The following is a 19,775-nucleotide window of genomic DNA, read 5'->3' as shown; positions in this document are numbered from 1 at the left end:
GAAACCTGCATGTACCAAATGCAGTTGTCCAATCATAGACTCCTCAGCCTTCAAGGTCCTCTATAAATACCCTTTCCATAGCTGCAAGTTTCCCTCCAGATACTCTACTTAGAAACTCACAAAGGACAAGACCTTAGCATAGAAATTATAATCAGTCTGCATGTGCTTCACTCTTTAGTAACAATGCATAATCCAGCAGTAGTCATAAAAGAAAATAATTCTCTAATTTAAAACAGGGACAAAAATCAAATAAAAAAAAATAACAACTTAAAAAGCAAGAGAAAATTACTACATATATGTGAATGTTGTGTGTGTGTGTGCAAATGCATGTGTGTTCCTTACAGAGCTCAGTATTATGAATATTATGAAATACTATGAAACACCAATAAAGTGTTATATATAAACAGGAAAAATTAAAGGTAATTTTCTTATAGTGCAGAGACTTAGAATGCTGGAAAACAAAATCTACTTAACTGGACCAACTAGGTGAAAGACTTGTACACTGAAAACTATAAAACATTGCTGAAAGAAATTAAAGACGTAAATAAGTGAAAAGTCATCCTATGTTTGTGGACTGGAAGATTTAATATTGTTAAAATGTCAGTACCACCCAAAGAAATCTATAGATTCATTGAAACTCTTATCTAAGTTCCAATGACTTTTTTTCTGCAGAAATAGGAAAATACATCTCAAATTCATATGGAATCTCAAGAGACCCTGAATAGCAAAAACAATCTTGAAAACAGATTTTACTACAGTAATCAAAATGCTGTGGCACTAGCACAAAGACAGACATACAGACCAAAGGAATATAATAAAGATCCCCAAATAAACCACCACATATTAGATTTTCCACAAAGGGGCCAAGATTATTCAACAGGGATAGGACAATCTTTTCAACAAGTGATGTTGGGAAAATGATATCAACATGCAGAAGAATGAAGTTGGGCTCATATATCATACCATATCCAAAATAGATCAAAGATCGGAACATATAAAGAGATTTTAACAGTTTTTACATAATTTTTTTTTTACTTTACTATAGTAAGAGCTAAAAGAATAAAACTATTAGAAGAACACATAGGGGAAACATTTCTTGACATTGGACTTGGCAATGATTTCTTGGATGTAATGCCAAAAGTACAGGCAACAAAAATAAAAATAGGTACATTAGACTTCACCAAAATTAAAAACTTTTGTGCATCAAAGGACACTATCAATAGAGTAAGAAAAGGCAACTTACAGAGTGGGAGTAAATATTTATAAGTAATATTATATATAATAAGGAATTCATATCCAAAATATACAAAGAACTCCTAAACCTCAACAATATTAAACCAAGCAACTCAATTCAAAAAAACAGCAAAGGACTTGAATACAAATTTACCCAAAAAAGGTATACAAATGGCTACTAAGTTCATGAAATGCTACTCAAAATCACTAATCATTAGAGAAATGCAAATGAAAACCACAATGAGTTACTACTTCACATCCATTAGGATGGTATTCTAAAAAGAAAGCAAAACAAAAAATAAGTTTGTGAGGATGTGGAGTAATTGGAGCTCTAATGCATCCCTGAGGGGAATAAAATGGTGTAGCCACTGTGGAACACAATATGGGGGTTTCTTAAAATGTAAATATAAAATTACTTATGATTCGTCAATGCCACTCTTTTGTTTATATACCCAAAAGAACTGAAAGCAGAATCTCAAAGATATATTTACACACTCACATTCACAGGAGCATTATTTATAATTGCCAAGGGTAGAAGCAACCAAAATGTCCATTTATGGATGAACACATAAACAAAATGTAGTATATACACACAATAGAATGTTATTTAGCCTTAGAAAGGAATAAAATTCTGATAGGTTTTATAATATGGCTGAACCTTGAAGACATTAATAAATAGAATAAGTAGAACATAAGAGGACAAATATTGCATGATTCCACTTATAAGAGGTATCAAGAATAATTAAATTCATAGAGTAGAAAGTAGAGTGGTGGTTACCAGGTCTGGAGGAAGAAGGGAGTGGGAACTTGTGGTTCAGTGGGTTACAGACTTTCAGTTCAGGATGAGGAAAAAGTTCTGGAAATGGGTATTGGTGGTGGTTCATAACAATCTGAATGTACTTATGATTTAAATTAGTAAATTTTATGTTATGCGTATTTTACCACAATAAAATAAATCCACTTGAAATTATCAGAGGCCTGGCCAGATGCTGAAGATTGCTAGGTAAAGTCTGAAAGAAGGCAACCCAAACCCAAACCAAACCAACAAAAACTAAAACCAAAAAAAGCCAAAAAGATAAGCCCATCACTTGGGACATCTTTCAGCCCAAGGACAATTCCCAATCCAGAAAAGGTAGCTGAGTGTCTAACTGGCATTTTCACACCCTTGTGGAGTTTGAGAGAAGAGAATAAGAGATTGAGAACGATAAAGGTGAGGCCCCAAGTAAACTCTGCATGCTCTGGGCTTGGGTCCTAAAGGACTGTACCCTAGGGGTAAGGGAGAATGGGAAGTAACCTGGTGCTCATTCACACTGAATCCCTTCCTCAGATCACTTGAGTGGCCTGGGAATGCCAAGTTCTGACAGTGGGATAACATAAGTCTGGATTGCTAGGACCCCAACAAGGGATGTGGCAAAAGCAAATGAAAATTGTCTTGAAAGGAAAATGACATAACTCCAGGCCTCAGTTTTCTTCTACAAAATCACAAATAAAATTCTTGGAAACCTTCCCTCAACCCCCAAAAGGAGATAAATAAGAATAGGGGTCAGTACTACATGAAGGAGAGCCAGCAGAAACAATAGACAGTAGAAACAGATCTACAGAGCTCCAAACATTGGAATTATTAGGCATAGACCTTAAATGAACTCTTCTTATTATGGTCAAGGAGCTAAAGCACAGATCTGAATATTTTTGCTAGAACTAGAAAACAAACAAAAATGTATGTTGAAAAAGAACAAAATATAATTGTAGAAATCAAAATATAATAAGTAAATTTAAGAACTCAACATTAAGGTTCACAGAAGATAGAAAAATTTGAGAAGAAAATTCATGAACTGGATGAAATATCAGAAGAAGCATATCCAAAAGAAAGCCTAAGATACAAGTGTGGAAAACACAGAAGACAAGGTAAGAAACAGGATACAGTTACAAGTCCTAAAATACATAATGGCTTTGAACTTTCCAAAACTAATGAAAATCAAGAATTCACAGACTCAAGAATTCCAAAGAATATGCAAGCAAGAAAAATAAAAAGAAATCCACACTGTAAGAATGGGTTAGCATGAGAATGGCCACTTTAAGGGCCGAGAAGCCATTTTCTGAGTGTGTGACTCAGGAAAGGAGGAACTGGGTAAGGCTTGATAAACAGGTTTTGAAGAACAAGTTAATCATGGACACCGGGTTGTGGGCAGTTGTACACTAGTCAGCTTATCTTGCTAAACCACCCTAACATTTGAGGAGTGGTCTTTTCTTGCTCTTGCTTAACCCCCAGGATGTGGCACAAGTCAAAAATTATGGAAAATTACTGTGAGTAAGTGCTTTTTGAAAATGCTATATAAACCCTTGGTTTTGAGTGCTCTGGGTCCTTGTTGAAACCCGCTGTGTTGGCCAGACACTTGGACCCCAGCTACCTGGAAATAAACCTCGCTGTGTGACTTGCATTATCGTGCGTGAGTGTCTTCTGTCTATTTGAGAGGTGGTCGACTCTGGACCGTAACGCACACCTAAAAATATCAGAGCAAAATCAAGTTGAGTGGGCCAAAGGGAGAAGGGGAGGAGAAGATAAAAAGCAAAACAAAAATCATAAAAGCAGTCAGAAAGATTACTTTCAAGAGAACAAAGTCACCTGAAGTTCATGGGATAATATCTTCAATATTTTGGATCCTATTTTGTAGGAAAAATGTCCTTCAAAAATAAAGGTGAATTAAATATATTTTCAGGCAAACAAAAGCTGAAATAATTCAGCAGATTTGACCTAAAGGGAAGTCTAAAGGGTAGGCAGAAGAAATCTTCTCCTAGATAAAAAAAAGAAATGCATGAAGGAATGAAAATGAGACTATGTAGATTAAATGGATATTGACAGTCATTATTTTCATAAGGTTTATACCATAGGCAGAATTAAAATTGCATGACAGGAGGAGAATAAACACAACTTAAGTGTTCTATTTTCCTTGTGTTGTCCCAGAAAGAGGTCAAAGTGCCAAGTAATGGCCAACTCTGATGAGTCAGGATGCGTGCTGTAACCCGAGGAATAACTGCTACAAGAATCAGAAGAGTGTATGTCCTCCAAACTGCCTCAAAATGGAAACTTTTCTTTAATCCAAAAAAGTTAAGAAAAGAGAGACAAGAGAATATAAACTAAGAAAAATAGAAATGATCAGAATAAGGTTAAAGATCTATATCTGAGGATAGATGTTATATTTAATATAAAAGAAGGATAACTTGAATTAAAATAAAGCTTTTAAGACTGATTAAAAAACCTATATGCAATGTAGGGTGGACACATCTAAAACACAAGGATACAGAGAGATTGGAAATAAATGAATAGAAATAATGTGTCATGTAAACAGAAACCAAAATAAAATTGAAATAGCAATATTAATATCAAAGTAGACTTTAGGCAAAAAAATAAAATAAAAGAAGAGGCACCTGAAAATGATAAAATACTTGATTCACTCAGAATATATAACAATGCTAAACATGAATATATCTAATAACATAGTCTTATAATATTTCAAAGAAAAAAATTGGAGAAATATAAGGGTAAATAAATGATTAGTGGTATGTAATAGAACAAACCAGTAAAATATCGGTAAGGATTTAGATTTGAATAACACAACCAGCTATAAGACCTAAAGGACACATATAGACTATTGCATTCAACAACTGCAGAATGAGCATTATTTCAAAGACAAATGGGCCACTTACAAATATTGATCATATATTGAGTCATAAAGCAAGTCTCTTAAAATTGTGAAAGATTAAAAGCATACAGTGCCTTCTCTGACCACAAGACAATTAAGATAGAAATAAATTTTAAAAGATAGTTAGCAAAACATCATGTGTTTGGAAATCAAGAAAATGTTTATAAATAATCTAAAGTTAAAAAAAGAAATTCAGTAATAAGGTTTAATTGAAATTGAAAGAAATAATGAAAATAAAAAAATAATTCAAGCCAAATGTTTGTGAAATATTGCATACCAAACCTGTTGGAAAAATTTTCTCTATATTCACTCATCTACCTTGTAGCCACCTCATGAAATAAATGCTATTATTATCCCTATTTTAACTATGAGGCAGAGGAGATATAGTTGAATACACTGAGGGTATCACACAGCTAGTAAATGTGAGTGCCAAGATTGGGCCCTGGGCCACCTATCTAGGCACTCACAGCATGAACCCTAAATCACATCTCCAATTCACAAACGTATTACTTACCTAGTTACCAGCAGATCTCAGATGTGGGATCCAGACTTTTGGACTAATTATCCAGAGCTTTGATATATTTTTAGTAAAAAAAGTTCATTGTCAAAATCTCAGAAGGCTTTTTTGGTAGAGATGATTAACAAGTTGTTGCTAAAATGGTCATGGAACTGCAAAGACTTTGAATATCCAAAGGAATCTTGAAAAAGGACAAAAGTTGGAAACCCACACTACCCAGTGTCATGAATTACTCTAAAGCTACCATAATCAAGAAAGCATGAATTTGGCCATAGATTGAATTAAAAGTCAGAACAAAAACAAAGAAAAAATGACTTGTATTGACAGATTCTGGATTTTCCCTGGTTTCCAAAAGTTCCCATTGAAGTTCTCTCTCAAGGGCATTATATTCATCAGAAAGTTTCCGTTTCTAATTTAGATGCATGGACCTTAGAGAAAGTGGATCCAAAGGAAACAAAAGTATGAGAAACGAAAGTCTGAAGAGAGGCCTGCAGAGAAACAAAGGCAGCAACCACAGGGATCCAAGTGCCCTGGGTGCGGAAGGAGATAGGGGAGCCCCGGAGCGTCTCTTGGAAAGGTTTGGAGCTTGCTCTGAAGAATTCCATCTAGGGGCCATGAGGAGAAAGTGAAGACTTCAGAGAAATGAGTTTGCATTATTCAAGTGATGCTTCAAAAATTAATCTGAGTTTAGTCCTTATTAATTTTACAATCAAATGTTTAAGAGTCATCATGGCAAGATCCAAGTAAACTGCTTTAGTAAAGGGACACAGAAATATAAAATAAGATGAAGGTAAGGAAATAAAAGTTCCTCTCTTAATGGAATCAACCATTCATGGTAGGCCAGCTGTAACTCACTTTTAAAAATCTAGGTCTAAAATAAAAATGTCCCCTGGGTAACTCATGCAGAGAATCAAAGGGAAATATTTTCAGGCCTCAGAGCTCTGGACTAGACAGTTTTTGAATAATTTCCCAAGGTACAAATATATTTAATGAATAGAAGAAGCCAGTGTTCCTCAGAGATGATGTTCCTATTTCATCCTTTACAATCAAGGTTGAACTAACCTGGGAGCCATTTACCCTGCGGGTTCTAGTGGTCTGGAGTGCCCTCACTAGGCCACTCTATTCCTGGGTGTCTGGTTAAGTTCACAACTTTGCTATGATGTCATATCCAGGACAAGAAACAGAAAACCCAGGGAGACAATGGACATTTATCGCCCTGAGGGGTGATCGGCACTTTCTCTAGGTTCCCAAGGGTAAAACAGGGAGATGGTGGGTGCTGAACCCTCAGCACAGAGCAGTGGTACTCCCTCCTTTTTACAATTTTCTTTCCTGTAAAACTTTTCCAGTAAGTCATAGAGTAGTAGGAGGGTCAGAGACTTGATTAGATAAACTAGAGAAAAAGGCATTCCAAGTCAAATGGGGAGTCCAAGTTCCATATGGTTAAACTTGCAAAATAGGGGAAACTAATATAATATAAATATATATATAAATATATAAATATATAAAACTAAACAGAATTGTGTTTATTAATTTACAGATAGAAGGAAGTTAAAGATACAGGAAGAAGGTTTGCTATGAGAGTATATCCCACCTTACAGGTGAATTTCAGTCATAAAAAGTTAATACTTGCATAAGCAGAGGACCCTGATCCAAACCATTCTTAATATTTCCTTGCTCCAGAATGCCACCCCATAGTTTTCATTTTGAGAAAAGAACAAATTTTTCTTCTGGAAATAGTTAATATGTCTTTTTAAAGGAGAATTCCTTAGTTGAATGCCTGAGCTGCATTCCAGGCTTACTCAGTGAAAATGTCAAGGGCGGAGCCCAAGCACCCCTACGTTCTTTTCCTTCCAAGGTGATTCACAGGGGTCCTTCTTGTAGCATTATTCCAGGATTGGCTGAGAACCACCTCATGCAATGTTCAAGCTTAACAGCGTGTTGGTTGGGGCCAATACTTTTTTTTGTCCCCTCTACATTTTAAAAAGAATCAGATTTTCTCTCTCAAATGTCATCTGAATGTTTTTCAAGAGCAATGAACTCAGAAGCATTAGTAAAGCCTGGTTGAGGTGAAAGTAAATTCAGGGTTTCTGGGGAGAATAAAAACATTTTGTGCTATAGTAAAAAAACACTGGAAGTAGACATCTCAACCAAGATCATTATAAATTTATGTTGCATTTTTTGTGATACTTAAAAAAATAAGTAAAAAGAAATAAAGGAGAGGGAAGCCATGTTAGTCTAATCTTGCCTCAGCCGCCGTACAATAAAAGATTGAACACTGAAGGAACCATGTGGAGGTTGGAAACCTATTACTAATTCAGGAGCAGATGCATTAGGAGGCGCTTCAGAGCAGCAGCCCAACAGATACTATTAAACAGCAGCTCGTGAGGACAGCCTCTTCATAATTCATGGGGAAATCTCACTTTCTTTGGGAGGAGAAGGTTTCTTATCAACAGAGATTTGTCCTTGTTGAGTGAATCGTTAGAAAGACTAATTGTGTGATTGACTAATTCTACAAATACTCTTACATAAGTCGTGAAAGTGTGCACCTGATCAAAATCTGGAGTTTCAGTATCTCCAGTCTTGTCAAAATGTGCATTGATACAAAATAAAGTTAATTAGAAATTTCTTCTCTGATGTTCAAAATAGCTCTAAGGCCTCACTCCCACCCCCGCCAAAAATGAAAAAAGAAATCATTGCTCCAGCCATCCCTCTCCCCCTAAAGTATGTCTAACTTTGATAAAAGGAAAGTAACATTTATTTTTTATTAAGTGTTTAATGTTCTCTTCTTGACTTACAATAAAGAAAGATTTCTGGCTTACACTACAGATGAAAACAAGTGGCTTCACTTACAGTCTGTTCCTATGTATTTAAAGCTGTTAAAAAGGAAAAGGAATGGGTGTTTAAGATTGGGATTTCTTGTCCATATGTACATATTAATGACTCTGTTTCAAAAAAAAAATCCTCCATCCACTACTAAAAGTTACTGAGTTTTAAGTGTATGTTTGCTGGAATTCAGCCTAGTGCTTGCAGCATTTAAGTATATATTCTCATAAAACATCAGTTCACAACTAAATTTTTACCAAAAAAGGTAAAAAATTCAATTGGAAAAGTATACCTAATCTCTGAGATTTTTAAAAACTTAAATATGTGATTTTGTACCCATTGTGATATAAGGGGACCAATTCCTTTTCTCAATGTAGGAATTATCTTAGGATAATAACAAAGGAACTTTGAAAAGAAGATACATAGGAAAAAGTACTCAGTCTTTTGTATTTGGAAATATTTCACTGTAATAATGAATGTGACATACAGCCTTGAAAGTTGAGGTCTCTAAGATTTATACTCTGAGAATTGAAAAGCAAGCATGACATAGTCAAGGGGAGTTTGGGTCATGGCTTTTCCTTTGGGAGGGTCCCAGAAGTGTGGTCTAGAAATGTTCATAGCAATGGACCTGTGGTAGAGAGAATCTCTTAAGTGGACTAAAACTGGCAGTGCCTCCCTTTCTACCAAAAATGTTAAGGAGTCAAGATTAAGTGTTATGCAAGAGAGCCGATGTCAGCCCCCAGGAAGAAACAGACGTTTCAGCAAGAGATTCCCAATGGAGAACATGGACTTTGGTATGTCATCCAAGTCCAAAAAGCGATTGGGAAAGTTGGCGTGGAGTTCAGGACGATGATGGATCTGACGTGGAGCCACCACAGTACATTAGACCTAACGTTGGGATGCTTTGGTAAGAGGGCCAGAGATTCACGACTTAGATTCAGAATATATTCAGTTTTAGGGTAAAGAAAGGGAAAAGAACCCAGTGCCAGAGACAGGCTTCTCCATGGCTTTTAATTCACCATGCATTTGATTCTCAGTATAAGGATTTATTTACACAGTTGAATTATATTCTTGATACTGGGTGGGGAGAATCCCTGTGTTTTATGTTAATCACCACATTTCCCTAGGCTTAAAACAACTGACATGCTACACACACTGCCACTGCATATGCACAGTGTAGTAATAATTTAACACTCTTAGCCAGGCTGTTGTTTTCTCCTCTACTCGTTACCACATCCAGGGTTGAGCAGCAATTTCTTCACAAGGCAAGATTACTCTTTATTTCTTTTTCTTCCTCACAGGTCTTGAGCACAGAATTAATTTTAAAAACTGAAACAGCTGAAAGGTTGCTGACTCGATTCAGTTTTGCATGTTTGGGTTATAATGATATTGGTTCCTCCAAAAGACATATTCTGTATCTGATGGAAGATTAGCTGGAGTCCCAGCTAACCCTCCCAGATTCTAACAGGGTGCCTTTTTAAAACCTGAAGCACTCAAAGGACAGTGATGATTTCAAATGACATCTGTAAGTCTTAATTATGGAAATGAAAATTGCTCAGATTCCTATTATGGTGTTTATACTTTAGGCCTTACTCAGAGCATAGGGCCACAGTAGCTAGTATATAGGCAGATCCATGACGTGGGTGGGTGGGGGAAGACTATCTTTTGCTCTATTGCACCTAATATTTCTTGTCATCTCTGTCACACCACTGGGAGAGATTACCTTCTGAATGGAGTACGGCAGTGGGGCCACCCACAGTGAGGTTAGGTCTCTCAGACTGGGGGCTGGGAGCAGGCCACTGCCGTGGGACAGAAAGGGAGAAATCAGAGAATGGAGCAGTTGGACAATCCAGGGTTGTAAAGGAAATGTGAGGATCAAGTGTTTGGAGGATTTAATGTGGAGAGGGAGCAAAGATGAGAGCTGAAGTTTGAGTGGCATGCGAAGGAAGATACACAGGAGACAGACAGAGGGGCTATAAAGCCAGGTGGGGTCAGGGGGAATATGTTCCCAGCCCAGGACAAATTACCTTTGAAGCAGGTATCAGTCAAAGGGAGAAATAAAGTAGAAGAAACCCATTTATTGCTTACAAGCCATCATCCACTTCTGCTTGCTGTGTCTCTCACAACCCGGCTGCAAAAAGGGACCCCACCCAGACTCTCTGGTCCAGATACGCCCTTGCTCCCCCTTGTAACCACCTATGTTATGGAGATGGACTACTTCTCCCCACTGCTTGGAAACACCTATTGATATGAAGATGCACTAAGGCCAGGTGAGAGAGTCTGGAAATATTGCAATTTTACCCACAGGGTCCCCGAGCTACTTTCCCGAATAGCACTTTCCAGAAGGCTTGATTCATCTAGCAAATGTCTCCTCCTTGAAATCTTCCTATTAGCATCTTTTTTATGGCATGAATAGTGTGCTCTATGACCTGTTGCAGACATATTCATCTTGCCAAATCCATACGGTCTTTCACTCTGTATCTAAGAAAAGGTACTAAGAAAGGTAATCAGAAATTGGCATTTACTGCACATCCCCTGTACAGTAGGAACCAGTCTAAGTCCACTTGTAAATTTTTTTTCCAGTGATTTTTTTCTGATGATTTTTTTTATTAAGTTGCCATTAATATGCAATCTTATGAAGGTTTCACATGAGCAACATTGTGGTTACTACATTCATCCATATTATTGAGTCCCCCCTACATACCCCATTGTAGTCACTGTTCATCAGCATAGTAAGATGCTATAAAGTCACTATTTGTCTTCTCTGTGCTATACTGCCTTCCTGTGACCCCCCAACTTATGTGTGCTGATTCTAATATCCCTTAATCCCCTTCTCCCTCCCTTCCCACCCACCCTCCCCACCACCTTTCCTTTTGGTAACCGCTAGTCCCTTGGAGTCTGTGAGTCTGCTGCTGTTTTGTTCCTTCAGTTTTGATTCATTGTTATACTCCACAGATGAGTGAAATCATTTGGTACTTGTCTTTTTCCACCTGGCTTATTTCACAGAGCATAATACCCTGTAGCTCCATCCACGTTGTTGCAAATGGTAGGATTTCTTTTCTTCTTACAGCTGAATAATATTCCATTTATACATTCTTTAATCGTCCACATTTGACAGATGAGGACACTGAGGCTCATGGTCCCTGAACTAACAAGAGAGGGAGGGGGCCAAGACCAGTTCAGCCCCCCTCCTTCCCCAGCAATACCTTCTCCTAGCAGGACCCCGCTGGCCCTGAATGAAGAGTGACTGCTGCCGTGGCCCTCTCTGCCGTCCCGCCGGAGGGGAGTCGCAGCCCCCACCAGCCCCTGACCGCCCCCCGCGGCGCTCCAGGGGGCGGCATCCGGCCTTGGGTCCTCGCTTCGCCTGTTCTCAGACCCTGGACCGTCTTACTGGCTCTGTAGATGACCGTGACCCGGGGAAGCTGAAGCAGAGCCAAGGAGAACCCCGATGCAGAGTTCACTCTTCACTGAGAGCCCTGGGAAATGTTGCAGATAGAATTATTTGCCTAAGTTCATTTTATGGACTAACTTCCTGACTTCATAGAAGCCTAAAATGTCCTATGTTGGAGGAGTCCAGGCGATCACCTGTAGGATCCATTTGCCTTCTATTTCTCATTACACATCTGGAGATCTCTGGGGTTAGATGCCTGTTATGTATTGTAGAGAATGTCTGTGACTATTTTTTTTTTCATATCTGTACCATTTTAATAAAGGAAGGGGGAAAAGGCTAAGTACCTAGCATGGCTTCCTTTTTGGCAGTGAACCTGGGGAGTAGATATTCAGCAAGAAATCTACTAAACTGGAGACTAATTCCCTCCAACTTGGGTTCAGTGGCCAACCCCTCTGTCAAAAGCTCCAAATGCAAGTCATTAGGAGCATTGATTGCTCCCTCCAGAGCTGGGGCATGCACTCCAGGGAGCTGTGATTTGAGCACAGAGGGCCTGTGCACCAGGCTTGCTGCATCATTTAGAGCCCTTCCAAAATACCTGCTCAAAAAAGACTTTCTCCCTGTGGCCTCTCAGCTTCCATTACTGCTATTTGACCCCAGGCTCTGTCTCCTTTCTAAATTGTCAGACAAGTAAAAACTGTATTGCTGTCTTTGAATGCTAGGAAATAAAATGAAAAGTAATGAGAAGTCTCTGCCAGAGAGGTTTTGTTTTGGTGCTTTCTTCTATCTTCCGTCACGTCATCTAAGGGGAAAGTTAAGGCAATGCATTTTAAAACTTTTATTATCTTGATTTCTAACCTTAGGTCACAATTTGGAGGTAAAACATAAAGGCACAGATATAAATGGAACCAGTCATGCCCTCTCCATTTCCTTCTTTTCTCTCTTTTTCCATAAATAAAACCTCTTTCATTTCACTTCCAAATTCCTTATAATGGTGTATAGATCTGCCGTGTAGGGAATGTGTCATTGTCTCCCTTGTCTTTAGTTAATACTACACTTTTTTGCATTAACTCCAATCCACAAAGTGCACACTTGTATCATTATGTGCCTGGTTTGCACACATTCAGTTAGATGTACAGTGTGCATTCCATAGTTTATTGAGCTGATTTTGGCAAGAATTCTGATGAATGGCATTTAGGAGCATTGATTTATCACCCAGAAATGTTCATTTTCCGACATCATTTAGAGAATTAAAAGAGTAGCTATTAAGCTGACCTATTGTGAATCTTCCTTCTCTTGCGTCATTTCACATTCATTATGGTTCACAGCACAGAATGGTGACATTCATTCATTCATTCATTCATTCAGACAAGTTTCATGGAGTGTCCTCTATATGACAAATGCCCATTGAGGTCCGGGAAACAGCAGTAAGATAATGGGCAAAGTCCTTGCTTTCAGGTGGCTAACAAGCCAGGAGCAGGAAGGATAACAGACCAATAAACAGCCTATTTGTAATAAATGCACGAGGATAACACTAGGCCTGATCAAGCGCTTGTGAAAGCAAATTCCTCCTCTACCATGTGTCTTGATTACTCCCTCATTTGCCTCATACACAGTAGGACTGAGAGCCTCTATATTTTAAGAAATGTGATTGTTGAGAAAAATAGTGTGTATAGAATAAATTCTGAACTTTATTCTATATTCTGGGTGATAAATTAATGCTACTAAATACCATTTAAGTTTCTGAATAATCTGACTCCCTCATCTTCAAGGCTCCATGTGTTCAACTTCAGCTGTCAAATCCCATGCTCCTCCAAGTTCCAAGAACCTGTGCTGTCTTGTTCCTGAGAAGAGGGGTACCCTGAATTACAGACATATTTGGATGAGTAGAAATGGGTCTCCCCACCTCACAACAACCACTAATTAGCAAACTGTGGTTCTTCTCAGAGATTCGTGTCATGTGCTGCATAGAGTTGTGGCTACGTGTGGTCTCTGGAGCCTGGCTGCCTGGACTGGGAACCTACCAATACCAGGTCTGTGATGTGGAAGAAATGACTTCATTTTTCTGTAACTCAGTTTTCACAGTTGTGCAACCTACTGCAGAGGGTTGTAGTGATGATTAAATAATTTCATATGCATAATGTGCTTAGAAGAGTGCCGAGCATGGAGTGTGACTTCAGTAAAGGAGAGCATTGTTATTACCATCTGTCCACCAGTCCTGACAACCTGATCATCTTTGGATTATGAAGAAAATGAAGTTTAAGGAACTGAGAGGCCTAATCTAGAAATTTACTCAGCCACGTATGTGTGTTCTTGAGAGGTTCTGCCAGTGAAATACCACCTCTTCATATCCCTCTTCTCTCAGACACTCTCCTGACCCCTTCAGTGCAGACCCACCCTCCTTCTTTATGTTTCCCCCTGAAAAATACTTCTTCATTGGTATATTAGTTATCAATTGCTGCATAACAAGTTATTCCAAAACTTAGTGGCTAAGAACAATACACACACATTATCCCACAGGGTCCAGAATCTTGGAGCTCTTACTTGAGGGGTTCTCACTCAGGGACTGTCCTGAGGGTGCTGTCATTATGGTGGCCAGTCATCTGAACGCTTGGTGAAGGCTGGAGGTTCTGCCTCCAAATGGCTCGCTCACACGGCTGTTGGTGGGCGGCGCATGGCAGCTGGCTCCCATGGCACCTGCCAGGAGCAAGGGGTTTGGGGGAGCTGGGAGGAAGGTATGACATGATGCCTTCCATGACTTGTCTCAGGGTCACATGCTGTCACATCTGCCACATTCCACTTGTTAGAAGAAAATCCCTAAGTCCACTCATGCTCAAGGAGAGAGGAGCTGAGCTCCACCTTTTGAGGGAGAGATGGGCAAAGAATTGCAGACATGTAAAATGACCACAATTGGTGACTGAGACTCAGAGCCAGTGAGTTAAAATATTTAGGGCAATACAGACTCTTCCTCCAGCATCCTGAAACCTGGCATTGGGCTTGCAGAACCTTGGGCATCTCCCCAGCTTATTCAGCAAAAACTCTGAGAACCCCAGGACAATATTTTTGGTTGACCCTAATCAGGCCCCATGAAGGTCGGACCACAGACCAGTCCCTGGAAGTGTTCATGACAGCTGCATGTCCTAGGGGTGGACAGGCAGACAGGTCCCTGTGAGCCCCGGTTGACTTGAGAACTATGCTCCATTAGCAATGTGTTCAAACCCAACACGGGTAATCTCAGTGTTACGAAGTTTGTTTCTTTTCAGTCATGAACTGAACTTTGTAAGGTAAGTTTTGGCAGCAGTGGAGAGCTGCCCCAAGATCTCCAGCTGATCCCAAAAGCATATGAGGAAAGTAAATTATAAATAAATGATGAAGCCCACTCATCACAGAACCATCCTGGAAGCTGAATTTAAATCTAAAGCCTATCGTGTGAAAGACTGACATGACTGGAGTCATTTTAACATGGGGTGGAAGGAGCCACTGCAGAGAAACCATCTGATTCACCTTTGTTTGAACTGAGCTGAAACCTCTGAACTGGGCAAGATGGTAATGATTTTTAGCAATTGTCTAAAAAGTCAGTGGGGGAACAAACGTCCCCATCACAGGTCTGATAGTTGTGGACTTTTTGAAGATAGAATCAGTAGCCAAACAAAGTGGAACTCAGAGTCCATTAGCTTGTTAGAACACCCCCCAAAACCCTTCTTTTCTCTCTTAATTCATGTAACTGTACCTCACTCCTTCCTTTTCCTCATAAAACCCTTTGCTTTCACCCTACAAGTGGGGACATTATTTAGGTTTTTTAACTCAATCTGTGTTCCCTGAATTGCAATTCTTTGATCCCAAATAAACTCTCATTTTCTTCTCATTGTGCTTCAGGTTTATGATCAACAGATACATATTCAGAAGCATATACACTAAAATACTAACATTGGCTACCAATGGTTATTTGACAGGATTACAAAGGATTTATGTTTTACTTTTTGCTTATTCTTTTTCTCTAATTTCTCCATGATAAATTCATATTGTTCATTTTACAAAATAGTTATTTTTCAAGACAGAAAGTCTGATAGCAGAAATAGACACTTCAAAATCTGGGTAATTAGATTATGTTGATGTCAAACAAATAGCAAAACAAAACAATGTAGCAATGAGATTGATGTCTTTTATTCAAGGGAGGAAAATCTATCTGTGGGGCACTCTTCCTGAAAGATATGGGTCAAGAGCAATTTTTATAGAGCATTAGAAGAGGCAAGTTGACCCAGTGCAGGATTGGTTAGGAGGTCAGGGCTTTCCTATAGGACCAGCAGGTCATATTTTCCAGGTAAGCTAGCTAACCTGAGTTGGAGGACTGGCATTGGCATATGTCAGGTTTCCTTGACAGTGAGCATTTCCTGTAAGTTCCTGACTTAGATTTATGACTTGGGCTGGGCAACTGGGGTGGCCTCCATTTTGAGGATCCCAGTATACAAATTAACCTTAGCTTTAAACTTGTTAAAAGACAAATTAACTTTAAACTTGTTAAAAGACAGGATTCAAAACCTTGTTTAGATCCTGATTTGAGCTAAAAAACCAGTATGATACTGTGATTTATAAGAATTATATAATTGGTCTTCATCCCATTTCCGGCATAGAGCTGAAACCATGGAAAGTTCCCAAGTGAAGAGAGTGCTAAAGATAGCTTTTGATATGTTAACGAGGTGGCTTTTGGAAAGACCCTGGTGGTCTAAGGATGAGGGATGGTCACCTGTGGAGCCAACCAGGGCATTAGTGTTGAAACTTCATTTCCAACCCTGAACTTGGGGAGGAAAGAGGGGCTGGAAATTGAGTTCAGTCACCATGGCCAATGATTTAATCAATCATGTCAATGTAACGACGCCTCCAAAAACCTGTAAAGGATGGGGTCAGCGAGTTTCCCGGATGGTGAACAACTAGACATCCAAGGAGACTGGCGTCCTGATGAGGACATGGAAGCTCTTGGGCCTGGCCCTCTGCATGGCTTCTAGCTGGCTCTTCCTGAGTTGTATCCTTTTATAATAAACCAGTGATCTAGTGACTCATTGGTTTCCTGAGTTCTGTGAGCTGCTCTAGCAAATTAATCTAACCCAAGGATTGTTGGAACCTCTAATGTATAGCCAGTTGTGTCAGAAACACATGTAGCCACCTGGACTTGCAACTGGCATCTGAAATGGAGGGTGGTCTTGTATGACTGCGTTAGTTACTGCCAGTCCGTCACCTGGGATCTGAGCAGTCTGGCATCGGAGAAAACATTCCATTTCTGAGATGCTGACACCATAACCCTCACTCTCTAATGAGGTGCTGCCCCTGGGATGTTTCCAGCCCTTTACTCTACTGCTTTTGTTCTGAACTCCCCTTCCCATAAAAACTCTCCTAACCAGACTCTCTGACATTTCCCTCTTGTCAGAGGCCTGACTCCTGTTGCCTTACCTGACACCCCTTCGCCCCAGGATTAGAAGCTCTCCCTGCAGAAACTTAGGTTGTCACTCAAGGGTCCCCGAGGGACTTGTGTCTAGTTCTTATGGAAACAGTGATTGAAATAAGCTGACCAGGTCAGGTGAAGGAGCTGTACCCTAGAGGGTGATGCCAGAAACTAAAGTAACAAGTCCTGTTTTATAGCCTGACATAAAGAGAGTATTTACCTTGGGGGCAAAGGCTGAGGGAAGACAGATCAGTTCAACACTAGGAGCTCTGACAAGTGAACACCCAGGATCATGGGGTCGGTGACCATGTAAGGTCCCCAGGGACGCTCCTGGCTACAACAACCTTGATGAGTAGAGCCAACAGGTGGGGTATGTGTGTGTGTGCTCTGGAGCACAGAGGGAGTTGCAAGAGCACAGAAAGATGACTTTGTTGGTGTCATGGAAGAATGTAAGCTGCTCTGAGACTTTCCTATAAGGAAAGATGCCCTGGGAGCTGAGGGATACTCAGTTAAGGATTCTGTGACTTTGAAGACACTTCTTCATCGTATCCTGCATGACACAACCAGGAAATGCAGCCTCATGACCATTGTTTTCATAGACATGTGTGATATGATGGACATTCTCTGGGACACCATCACCCTGATTTCACATGATCCCCAAAGATTGGGATTGTTTTTATCCCTGCCATCTGAGCAGAGAAGGGGAGGCTCCTTGCCACTGTAGACAGCCTCAAATGCCAGCTCTACAGGGAAATAAACCCTTTTCACATTCTCTAAGAGAAGATGTGTATTCACCTGCACCTGTTTGGAATCCCCCCCACCTTTGGCCATCAGTGGCCCACAACACCAACCACTCTTACCAGCTAACTTCTCATTCACTATTCTGCATCTTCTCCCATATTTCTTCCTAATTCTGACCTGCACCATCCTCTCCCCACATCTTCTGGAATCTTTCTTTCCATTCTAATTAACCTTCCTTCAACCTCGTCTTCTTCAAAAACTGTTGTCTTTGTGTTATGTGTGGCCAGCACTGCATTCTCTCAGCTCCGCATTATTACTTTCTCTTCCTCCACAGGCTTCGCCCTCTCCATTTTTGAGGTCTGACACCTAACCCTGTCTCCATGCTCCAGATTCCTGGCCACTCTCCTTCTTTCACTGAGGACTTAGGCTTCTGAATCTTCCAGTTCAAGGTCTGTTGTGTTGTTGGAAAATTTAAGCGTTTGTGTTTGGAGGCCCATAAACAACCTGGTCCTATAGCATTTGTTCTCTGAGTTCTGTATCTTTACCACCATTCCTCATTAGCCAGCATTCCTGTGACCACATTCTGCACTGTGGATGGCAAACACATGACATTATTGCCAAAATGCCTATATCCTTAGACCCTTGAGAATCTGTCATAGCATTCTTTCCCTGACTTGCACTGGGTACTAAAACCCTTCCCAACATGACAGAACTGAGGTGAATCTTACCCACATTCCTACACTGGATGATTACTCAGGACTGCACAATGCCTGAGTTCTTAAATTCCAGGAACTATTTGCTTACTCTTGTTACCACCTGCTCTTCTAATTCATTGAACCCCATCACTTCATCCACCTCTTTCTAGGACATGACATCTAGTAGCCTTATCTTTCTGGTGCAGTTATCTCAATATCAAACCAATAACCCATTTTCTATGTTTCTACTTGTTTTTGCTCTTTGCTTAGCATAGCTGGAAGTGGTTTACACATCATGCTAAAACAAAAGCATGGTCTCCAACATCAAATGGTCCTTCAGTGCCAGTTGGAAATGGTTTTATGGGCCATATTTTCTGCCTGGGACATTTTAAATGCCTTTCTAGTATTTGGAAAATTTTAAATTTTGCATCCCCCCTTTCCTGGCCTCCTTTACAACTCAGTGGTAGTCCTGTGACCTAAGTGTGCCCAGTTAAGCTCACCCACGTGAGACCTTGAAATGCAAGTCAACAATGTGAAGGGCCCCTGTGAGGGTCATTTTGACTGTTGAGAGCAGTGGCTGAAGCATCCAGTTGCTGAAGTTGGCAGTGGCCGCAGATTGAGGAGATGCAAGTCCCTTTCACAATAGACACATAGGGCAATGGGAGAACATTTCCCATATTTTATTGCCCTAAGTTACTTGATAGTCCATGATTTACCTTTACAGCCTCCATCGTTATGTACTTGGCTCATAGTAGGTGCTTAATAAATTTTTAGCACTGATGGCTTGCCCAGTGTGACTTCATAAGTAGTGAACCCAGATGTCAAATTCATTCTTCTGACTCTAACGCCACTAATATTTCCCAGACATAAGTGGCAGAGAGCTATTTTCTGTATCTGACTCCCACCATTAGGCCTGGGATAGCATTTTTTCCCTGACTTGCACTGGGTACTAAAACCCTTCCCAACATGGGATGATTGCTTGAAATAAAGTCCTCACACTCTCTGGTCTTCCAACTTCTGGCTCAGCAACAGACTTGGGGCAACAGCTGCAGAGCTCATGGTGCATTCTGCATTTGCTAAAGGGGTGATTCACTATGCCCTGTAAAAGGAATGGCTGACCTGCGTCTCTGTGCGATTCAGTCTTGAGGAAACTGTGCAGGTGCTGCGGATGCCTGACTGGGAATGACTAGTGGTTTGGAGGCCTTCTGAATGCCAGAGGAAGTTGCAGAGGAAAAGTTTA

General features: G+C 40.0%; 1 long non-coding RNA gene across 1 annotated transcript in view; it reads left to right on the top strand.

The window, feature by feature from the left end:
* LOC140850100 (uncharacterized) overlaps positions 1-12,311 on the top strand; it is a 45,837-nt gene extending 33,526 nt beyond the window's left edge. Inside the window, exon 3 of the long non-coding RNA XR_012132853.1 lies at positions 11,494-12,311. This is a non-coding gene — a long non-coding RNA (uncharacterized lncRNA). The remainder of the gene's footprint in view (positions 1-11,493) is intronic.
* Positions 12,312-19,775: the final 7,464 nt, after the last annotated feature.

This window comes from Manis javanica, chromosome 6 (assembly GCF_040802235.1).
Source record: "Manis javanica isolate MJ-LG chromosome 6, MJ_LKY, whole genome shotgun sequence".
Lineage (NCBI taxonomy): Eukaryota > Metazoa > Chordata > Mammalia > Pholidota > Manidae > Manis > Manis javanica.
Note: the sequence above shows the minus strand (reverse complement) of the source record. Positions and strands in the feature narration are given on the sequence as shown.